Genomic DNA, 11006 nt, shown 5'->3' with positions numbered 1-11006 from the left:
GCAGTAGAATAAAGCAAAAGTAAGACTAATAATATGGTACTCGGGAAATACGCTTCTCAAGTATACTACTACATAAAGTTATAACAAAATATGATTCTACTTTAAGTTTTTATACCACACTTATTTATAAGCTACAATGCTTTTATTTACCTACAATGATGCCGAATCTATTATACAAAATCTCTTTACTAAAACCAAACTAACAGGTCTAATATTAGTCGTGTTCTAAGCGTGCCAATTTAGTTTACAGATTTGATTACGACAGAATTTAGCAACATGGCATCAATATATTTGCTGATTAAATTTATGTTTATCAGCTTCTATTTAGGCCCAAGGCGCATTAAGGCGTTTCTTTAGTTTTAAGTTTTCAAATGCAGTTATCACCATCATCTCACTACAATAAAAACATTTGTTTAGCTATGCACACATTTAACTGTCTACTATAGATATATTCGTATAAAGAAAGTTTTGATATTGTATCAACCGTATAGTGATATAGTCACAAAATACCAAGATACCAGTTTGCTGGCGCATTTTCCAGTATTTTCTATTAAATTATACCTACAAAGTTGCATTTTCAAACGATCCCGACTTTGCTGTCACTTAAAGATAACGCCATATTAAAAGTTGTCGTAAACTTTGCGTGCTCAGCTTTATCTTGAAGTTCAAACTTTAGAACTTACTGCAAAGATTGACTAAGAAAAGATACTTTCATAACGTTTTTACTGACTTTACCTCATTAGAAACCAGAGTTATTAAATACGTAAAATCAGGACCCGCCTGATGGAGATCTTAAAATATTTTACTTGATAATCTGCTTTTATTACTATAATTTTGTCTTGTTTGTTTGTTTGTTTGGAGTCTTTAATTGCACACAGACATTTTATACAAATTAAACACAAATACAGAAGAAACTAAGAAAATAAAATAGAGCGTGCAAAGGCGGTCTTATCACTAAAGCGATCCCTTCCAGACAACCTTTGACGTTAGGAAAAACGAAGGAACGGGTTGATGCAGCAATTTAAGTTTACAAATATATATTTATATATAAACAAAATAATTATAATAAACTACTTACTCATAAATTCTAATACTACACACATATTATACATAATACATATAAGTATATACATATTTAAGCATTATACTACATACTATAATATTACATAGATAAAAAATGGTTTTCCAAACGCTTCTTGAATAAATTTAGAGATTGAGCCTGACGTATGTCAGCAGGCAGGGAATTCCAGAGTCTAACACAATTAACCGTAAAAGAGTTACTATAGTATTTAATGCGACTGAATGGAACCTGCAGTTTGCCGTCGGTGCAAGATCGAAGCAAGTTCTGGCCGTCCGCTCCGTAAAAAATAAATCGTTCCTTCAAATAAGGTCGTGTTTGAGGAAAGAATAGGACAGGATATAAAAGGGACAAAGCATGCAATTCTCTCCGCTGACTGTCTTATGATTATCATAACAAAATGACATCTCCATTTAAAATCATTGCTACAAAAGGGCATCCTAAACTTACTTTTACTTTTATTCGTCTATTTTATTGTTAACCTTCATATATTAATTTCGCGGAACCAATTAGTTGCTAGAATTTTAAATAAGTTACATCGTGTATCGAATATCATCTCTCAATTCTCCAGAAGAGTTTTATATTATTATTATCTCACTCCTGATAATATTCAAAATTCAAAATTCAAAATTCATTTATTTAAGTAGGCCTAATATAAGCACTTTTGAAACGTCAAGTCTGTCTGTTTGTAGTGATTCTACCACCGGTTCGGAAGGCAGATTCTACCGAGAAGAAGCCGGCAAGAAACTCAGCAGTTGCTCTTTTCCAACATCAACAATTTACATTTTGCATTTTAACATTCATATAGATATGTGTAATGGATATAATAAAATCTTATTGAGCCATACCTGAGCCGATTTTTTACATACATTACCTAGCGATAGCATACAGCGGCATATCTTTATATATATATTTCTTGTGTGCGTGTGTATGTCACTGAACTCCTCCTAAACGGCCGGACCGATTTGAATGAATTTTTCAGTATACGTTTGGCTGGCACCCTGGATGGTTTAGATTCACAAATCAGCCCGACAGATGGCGCTGGGGTCCGCTTGTAGGCTATATTAGATTTAGTCGTAATTTTGCTTCTTAAACTTTAATATTTTCAGGTTGTAATTTTAAAAGTTAAAATAATATGTACGAATATTGAAAGAAATAAGAAATAAACCTTTTCTGTCTATTTGCTTTTCCTCATCATTTCATCATATCTTCAATTTGCTAAATAAACCAATGCCTTTATTCACAGGGTGCTATACCTATAATGTATGTTTTATTGAGACAAGCAACGTTTGGAATTAAATTTTTTATAACTCTTTGCAAATGGCCAATACACGAGATGGAAGCCTCACCCGACAGATAGCATGTACACACAGATCATTCAATTGCGAAACGGTTATTGCCAAATTCAAGATATCCGACCGCACTTAACCGTGATATTCGGTTTAGATTTGATATCTTTATCACTCGACATTCTATGCGCTATACTAACTAATTACCTAAAATTAAATTAAGCAACATTGGCGTATCAACATTGTGACTGGAAAATGATTTCCTAATGCTCCATTACAATTAGGTTCACAGTTAGTGTTCACAGTTTATTGTCTGTCAGCTGTGCCAAGGTATAAGTTTGTATTCCGCAAGCAAACGCTGCACATGATATTTACACTAATTTATTTCAAAAAATTTAAATCAAACTATTGAAAACATTAGCTTAAGGTATAATTATTGAAATCCAATATATAAGGTTGTTTTTGCACTAGATACGTGTTAAACAATCTCAACGCTATAGGCAACAAAACTTTGGGACCATTTCCACGAATACTATGTGGTGTAGCAGAGAGGGTAGGGTGTTATGAAGATGTATGGAGCTTCCTTTTTTTTTATTTGATCTACATATGATTAATGATCTATAGAACCTGAGCGCTTTAATTAGACACCGCTATCATAATAACAAAGATACCTACTACGAATAATGTCGGTAAAGCATAAAGCGGATAAATAGAAGGAGCATTATATTTTAAAAACATTTTACAAAAGATTTGCTATTTTTCTTTACATTTTTGAACTATTTGAATGCACAGGATATCGATACGTTCGATTTCCATTCGACTGAGTCCGTTGGGCGAAATACGCTTAAGCAAATACCTGTCTCAGATTTCACAGATTCTGCGCATGCAGAACTTCTGCTCGAGCTGTACTTCCGTAAAATTTTTACGGAATTTTGAGATAGTTATGCTGATAAGATGGTTTTTAAAAGACGTCCACTGCGCTCCAGGCAAAATGTATTCGGTATTAAGATACTGTATTTCAACAATTCCTTACTACAGTCATTAATTTATATTTATACCAACATATTGCTTCTGGCTACGGCTAGAGCTCAGCATACGAAATAGCTGGTACCAAATAATTAAAGTTAGGAAATTTTGATGTTAAATTAAGACAAAGTAATGCAGAGAGAAGAACGTACGTGCGTATTTGCTTGCGTGCTTGCGTGTGCATAATTTTTTCTGTATGTGTGGTTGTAACCAAAGCTGTAGCAATAAATTATGGCATTAATAACAAAAATTAGAATCGTAAAGCACAAATACTACTAGGTATGTAGGTGTCAGGCCGAAACACTTCTTAAAACATTAGCCTCCTTCTGGCGCAGTCGGGTTAGTATCAGCTTAAAATATATAAAAAAGCTCAGTACATGAGATTTTTTGTAAATCCTAAATACCTACTTTTTAGAAGTAATGACCAATGACATTGACAGATTGGTCAATCAAAACGTACAATCTATGAACAATACCTAACCTTTGAAATAAAATAATAAAATCAAATTCCATGTTATTTCTAAGTGTTTTATAAAAGCTATAATGGCAACTATTCAGCCCTCTAATAATGAAGATTCGATTAAATTGAGCAGCGAAGCGGTGAAGAAACAGAAACCTATTCAGAATACGCCCTATTTCAAAGACAACCTTTTTGTCCCTTTAGGTAAATCATGCTACTGCTATTTTTTATTTCTTACCAGAAAACTTGTTAGATATACAGAAATGTCACTACCAGCCTGGTGGTAAGGAAATTTGACGTTTTCACCCCCGTGCCTTTGAGAGCACGTCAAGCCTCGGCGTTGTCCCGGTTATTATCACGTAATTGCGTAAAATTCGTTAAACGTATGTGCCTGTGCGTTTGTGTGTGTGTGTGTGTGTAAAAGAGATTTTTTTATTATATTTATCTTTAATTATCCTACCTTGAGTAATGTTATCGCTAAGTAGAAGGCTTAAGGGATTCCCTGTGGGGATTTCTTAAATTAAAATCCGGCTATAATATTATGCATCCAATTTGATTAGTAATGTATGCCTCGTTGTACATTTTTCGTTGTTCAATACTTAGTTCTGTTGCAGCAAGTTCTTTCTACAAAGGTTACCTGAAAGAGATTGCTTGCAGTAATAAGGCCGCCTTTCAATGCCTACATTGTTTACTGTGTACTCCTTAATGTTTCTTTTCCTTTATGTTATACGTGCAATAAAGTGTTTCTTCTTCTTCTTCTTAGTGTTCACTATTTGTGAACTCGCTGTCCTTACATAAACTGTTTTATTTCTAAGGATGGCCCATAATTTTAGGTTATGTAAAAAGGTTTAACCTTTTTTGATAAGTCCGAAAAAAAGTTCTAGCTTACAAATAATTTTCTCTTGTTACAGGTTGTTTTACAACTATAAGTGCACTGGCGATCGGACTTTGGAACTTTCGAAAAGGCCAAAGTAGACTTTCGCAGCACATGATGAAGATACGAATTATTGCACAGGGTTTGACTATTACAGCCCTTATAGGAAGTGTTTTGACGACAGAGAAAGTACTCAAATAGATACTAATGGTATATTTATAGACATTATATTGGTTTGATTCCTAGAGAGTTATTTTGAAGAAAATAATAAATAAAAAAACGTTGTAATTTATAAGGTGTTTTTCTCATCTCAACATAATAAAAACATGCTAAACTTTTATTTTGTAAAGTAGGTATTTACCTATAAAACTTTCGGTAACAATAACTAAATGATATGTGCCACATGTTTTATTAAATTGCCTAACATTTCTACAAATGTGATTATAATTCTCATTCAATCAACTGCAGTATTCAAGAAACTACCGTGTACTGACGGAAGAGCAGTATACAGTTTTGTCTGGTGGGAGGCTTCGGCCGTGGCTTATTACTACACTACCGACAAAGACGTGGCGCTACGCAATTTAGTGTTCCGGTACGATGTCGTGTAGAAAAGATAAGGCAGTTATACTCCCTAACAGGTCAGCCCGCTACCATTTGACGGCCGATTGGCGCAGTTTGCAGCGACCCTGCTTTCTGTGTCCAAGGCCGTGGGTTCGATTCCCACAACTGGAAAATGTTTGTGTGATGAGCATGAATGTTTTTCAGTGTCTGGGTGTTTATATGTATATTATAAGTATTTATGTATATAATTAATAAAAAATATTCATCAGTCATCTTAGTACCCATAACACAAGCTACGCTTACTTTGGGGCTAGATGGCGATGTGTGTATTGTCGTAGTATATTTATTTATATTTATTTATTTATTTTAGACTGCATCATCACTTACATCAAAGTGATATTGCAATCAAGGGCTCACTTGTAATGGAATTAAGAAAAACAAAATATAAAAAGTTGTAGAGAAGACAAGATAGAGATAGGTTGAGAATCGTCTGGAGTAGGCCCGGGCCCACAAAGGGCTGCAGTGCCAATCATAATGATCATAATTATGATGATATTATTAAATTATTGTGTCATATGTAAAAATACAGATTTCATATCCCTACCTACTGCTATTCTGTAGCTGTCGTGTACGCGTCACGTGGAAGAGATAGCCAAATTGTATACATTACAAGCTGTTGCCCGCGACTTCGTTTGATTTTGTTTTTAAAGTATTCAGTATCGCTATGCCTTAACTAACTCATCAGCGGACAACCCATGAGGGGTTTGCTGCTGTTCGCTGATGAGTTCTGACCTTTATCTCCAACCACATTCATCAGATCTACACAAAGTTTGAGCAAAATTAAACACATATTATAACCCCTATAGTACAAAAATAATTATTTAAATCGGTTATGAATTTGTCGGAGTTGTGGTGTAAAATCATCAAACACTTTCATCCCCTCTCCCAAAGAAACCGAGCTTAATGTCGGGATAAAAAGTATCTATATTACTTCTAACACTTCCAAAAATATGTGTGCAAAGTTTCATGAGGATCGGTTAGGTAGTTTTTGCGTGAAAGCGTAACAAACAAACTTACATTGGCATTTATAATATTAGTAAGAATGAAGTATGATAGGATAGTATAGGATATTAACTTGTATGGTTTTATTCCATTTTCAGTATTTTTCAGGGCTACATTTAAAAAAGTACTTCTTTCATTCATTTAATCATATAATATCCGACCATTAGAAATGGTACATTGATGACCGTTAAATATTTCCATTGTTTGTATGCCTTGTATCTTATCACTTTTTAATAAAGCGCTGTTTTATGAAAAATAAAAAATATATTGCCATTCGCAAAGGCTGGCTTTGTCACAGACACGGTACATCATCCGGAGTGAAATTCAAAGAGCTCGGAAGTGCCTGATTTATGAGAACCTCCGATATATGAGCGGGTATTAAAAATATCATAAAAATGGCTTTCTGTGTTAACGCACCGTATTAAGCAATAATCTGTGTAAAATTGATTTCTTTTGTATTAAAAAACAATTTAAAGTGTGGTCTCGAGCCTACAGACTTTTCAATTTCTTGCGAAGTGCGACCGATTTACTGAACTGGAATACGTGGAACGGAATAAAATTATACTTTATTGAATTTAAAGAACTCGATTATATTTTAAAAACATGTTTTTAATGATTATTATCTAATTAGTATATTAAGTATTTATATTTTTGGTGACGATTTTGTGTTTTTTTTAATCTAACGATTTCAAATAAATTATAACTACTTCAGGCATTTGCAGACCACAGAAATAACCTATCGCATCAATGTAACTGCTAATCAGACTAACCCGGCTTTCGTTCAAAGGTTATGTTCTCACTATAATGGGTAAAATAAAGGTTTAAAGGATAATTGATGATTTATATAATACTATGCTAGTTAGCCTGAATGAACTCTATTTTTTCAGCTTCATAGCTTTGCGCACATAGAGAACAGATAAAAAAAAGTGTAAAAACGAAAAAACTATCATAATGTATAATCTCTTTGCCAAAAATGAAATCGATTGGTGACCTAGTTAGGGCTTAAAGTAAGGTCAAACATGCACACTTACGCAAATATAATATTAAGTATGAATTACATTAGCAACCCCCTTTTCCCAAGAGTTTGATGCCCCTATTTTGACATCTCAAATACGTAAATCTCTTATTATTTTACTTTCTTGTTAAATTTTAAAAGAAACTACACGCAGTATGTGTTCATGTCAAATGTCTAGGTATACGCAGTATCTTAGGTTTTTCAAAAACCTGGGAAAAATACAGATTTATTCTGTTACGTGAACGAATAACATAACCCCAAAATGGCTTTAACCACTTAAATTCGAGCAATATTTTAGTTTCTAATAATAGCTCTACGACCAGTAGATGGAAAGTGTCCTGTAATTTATGGGCCATTACTTTCAAATTGAGTTCAAATATTATGGACTTATTCCCGTAGGTAATGGAAGGGTCATACAAATTTAAATCATAATAATTGCTTTACTGATCGAAACGATAATATTTGGTTAAATTGTTGCTTCTAGGTATTGTGCTACCAAAAACACGATACCTAAATGTTTTTTTTAAATCATAATAACAAGGGCTCATATGCCTGTAATAACACGCACCCTTTAGCCATGAACTCAACAATGCTGCTTAGTGGCAGAAGTAAGCATGGCGGTAGAATTTTCTCAGATGAGGTCTGACCAAAAAACCTCTATTATACTAAGTACTATTAAACAATACATCAAAATGTATCCAAGTTGTTCACGCAATGCTTGCAGCTTCGAGAAATTTTATCGAATTTATGTATGTTGTACAATTAAAGACTAGCTTCCACTCGAATCGTTTGAGGATCTGATGGAGATCTTTGAAAGTAGAACAGCAAACAACCTAGGATTATTGCAATATTTTTAAGTTGGCCTGACAAATATAAGTCACAATTGCTAGATATTAATTTACGAATTTTATGATTTCATTTTACTAAAAATACTCCACGAGTCAACTCCAGGCTTTCTTTTTAAGTCGTGTGGCATTTGCACATCCGACATTGGCTAGTGTTCAATATAAAAAGGTTGATTAAAAATCTTATTTCTGAAATTCAATTTTTAAATTTAACACTCTATTTTCTAATCTTCTGCGCAACGTAAATCAGGTTAAAAGATAAAAGCCCTGTAAAATCTCGTTATTTGTACGTAAAAAATCCTTTCCCCAAGCTACGGTAGGGGTTCAAATATTTATAAACGGGCTGAGGTAGCCCGTCTAATGCGCTATTAGCCTGGAAGTATGAATTACCTACCGACCGCGCTAAGCCGCATACCTGTTTTAAAGCAGTGTGAAGAACAGTCTCGTTGGTCTACTTAGCATGTTGACTTGTTGGAAGGATCACGAGCTTTTGGGTTCGATTTAAGCGTTCGATCTCGCTAGTACAATCTTTTAGTGTACCCTTTGAACTTTTGAGACTTTTAAAAAAACTGAGACAAAACAGTTCTTGGTTGAATCTGATTTGATTAAGGCAGTGACATATGGGACACCAAAGTTAAACATGGTTTAACGGCCGATTGGCGCAGTGGGCAGCGACCTTGCTTTCTGAGTCAAGGCTGTGGGTTCGATTTAAGCGTTCGATCTCGCTAGTACAATCTTTTAGTGTACCCTTTGAACTTTTGAGACTTTTAAAAAAACTGAGACAAAACAGTTCTTGGTTGAAGCTGATTTGATTAAGGCAGTGACATATGGGACACCAAAGTTAAACACAGTTTAACGGCCGATTGGCGCAGTGGGCAGCGACCTTGCTTTCTGAGTCAAGGCTGTGGGTTCGATTCGAACAACTGGAAAATGTTTGTGTGATGAACTGTTTTTCAGTGTCTGGGTGTTTATTTGTATATTATACGTACTTATGTATGTTATTCATAAAAAAACATTCATCAGCCATCTTAGTAACCATAACACAAGCTACGTTTACTTTGGGGCTAGTTGGCGATGTGTGTAGTGTCGTAGTATATTTATTTAATATTTATTCATGGTTTAAGCTGATTGGATCAAGGAACAGTTGGAGCACAGAGTAAGTATAGTATACAGAGCTCCGACGAACCTTAGCTATGTACCCCTACTGAAATAATAAAAAGGGGTACATAACCTCTATAAGCAATGGCAGTCTTTCACGAGAACCAAGAGAACTACTGTATTTCGTCTTTTTACTGATTATTATCGTTTATTATCTATGTAAATGATGATAATATGCATGTGGTGTGCAAAGGCATCTATCGATGGCAGGCTGACCAGCCCGGATATTGGCTATTACTGTCAAGAAATTCTCTTTATAAGCCTGGTATTAGGAAATTGGGGTTATCGACCCCCGTGCCTAGTTAGGTTCTAATGTGGTTTTGAGAGATTAAACGAGGTACGAGTATATGAGAACGCTTTCGTAACTTTAGTGACGGAACCCTTATCATAGTCACCCATTTGCGTTTGTGCTACAAATAAGGCAAATAAGTATTCGTGTTTAGTCGAGCAATCTGGAAACTCGGGACAACAGGTCACGCGCGCACGTCTCTCGTTATTCCACGCCTCTTACATTTTATTGCGGCCCATTACTCCGGGATTAAATTAGCGTACATAGAGTGGGTTCCATTACACTTCGGATTGAGAAACTACTATCCTTTTTTTTTACTAAGTAGTTTATCAATGTCAAGTTTTCTCTTGACTTCTTTTTATCCAATGTAACAGTGAGTATTAAACTAATGACAACAAAATAAACCGGTGGTCTTTTTTATAAGAGTAAGAACTAGCGTACCCAGCCCGCTTCGCCGGGCTAGATTTTGCTTTATTTTATTTAAACAATAAACTTACATCATTAAATTTTTAATTTAAGTCTCATAATATAATAAATCATTAATTTCTCTCCGTATTCATTCTCTTCTCGAGCGGGTGAAGATCATTATCTACACCCATGTACACCCAACAAGGAATATCATCATAGTAAATAAAAGCTGTATTTGACAGTTCAAAAATAGGAGTGCTCCAATCGTCACCAAACTTTACAGGATTACTCGCCAGGTCAATCCGGAGATTCCCTGAAAGTTTCATTGAAATCGGTACAGCCGTTTCGGAGCCTATATGGAACATACCCACACACTTTTATATATAAGTATAGATACGAGTAGACAGAAGATAATAAAATTAAATAAAATAAAAATAATAATGCCTTTTTTTTGTAGTAGTTTAGTTTTCGTTTACTTAAATCTATTGTTACAAATGTTAGTTTGTTACAAGAACCCCAGATTGGGTAAATATCTCCTCAAACGATGTACATTTTTCCCTTTCTTTTGTTATTTGAGCCCAGTTTTGACCGGCTATTGAACTCCCACTCCCACTCTTTTGTCTTGACGGCCTTCCCACAGAGTTGCACTTACGGTTCACCTCTGGTTGGTTGTTTCTTGCTAGCCTCGCTATATGACCTGCCCATTTCCACTTCAGTTTTAGTGCATACCTCAAGGCATTTCTTGCTTTTGTTATATTTCTTATAAAGAATAAAGTTCAGTTAAGCGTTACGTTAAAAAGATAATCCTTACTAACATTATAAATGTGCAAATGTGTGTTTGTTATTCCTTCCTTAACGCCCAAATTTTTAAGAAACAAATAAACTTGATTTTTGACATAGAGTTAATTGAAACGACGGAAAGTAACATAGATGACATTATA

Source organism: Pararge aegeria, chromosome 14 (assembly GCF_905163445.1).
Source record: "Pararge aegeria chromosome 14, ilParAegt1.1, whole genome shotgun sequence".
Classification (NCBI taxonomy): domain Eukaryota; kingdom Metazoa; phylum Arthropoda; class Insecta; order Lepidoptera; family Nymphalidae; genus Pararge; species Pararge aegeria.
The sequence above is the reverse complement of the archived record's forward strand: the minus strand, read 5'-3'. Positions refer to the sequence as shown.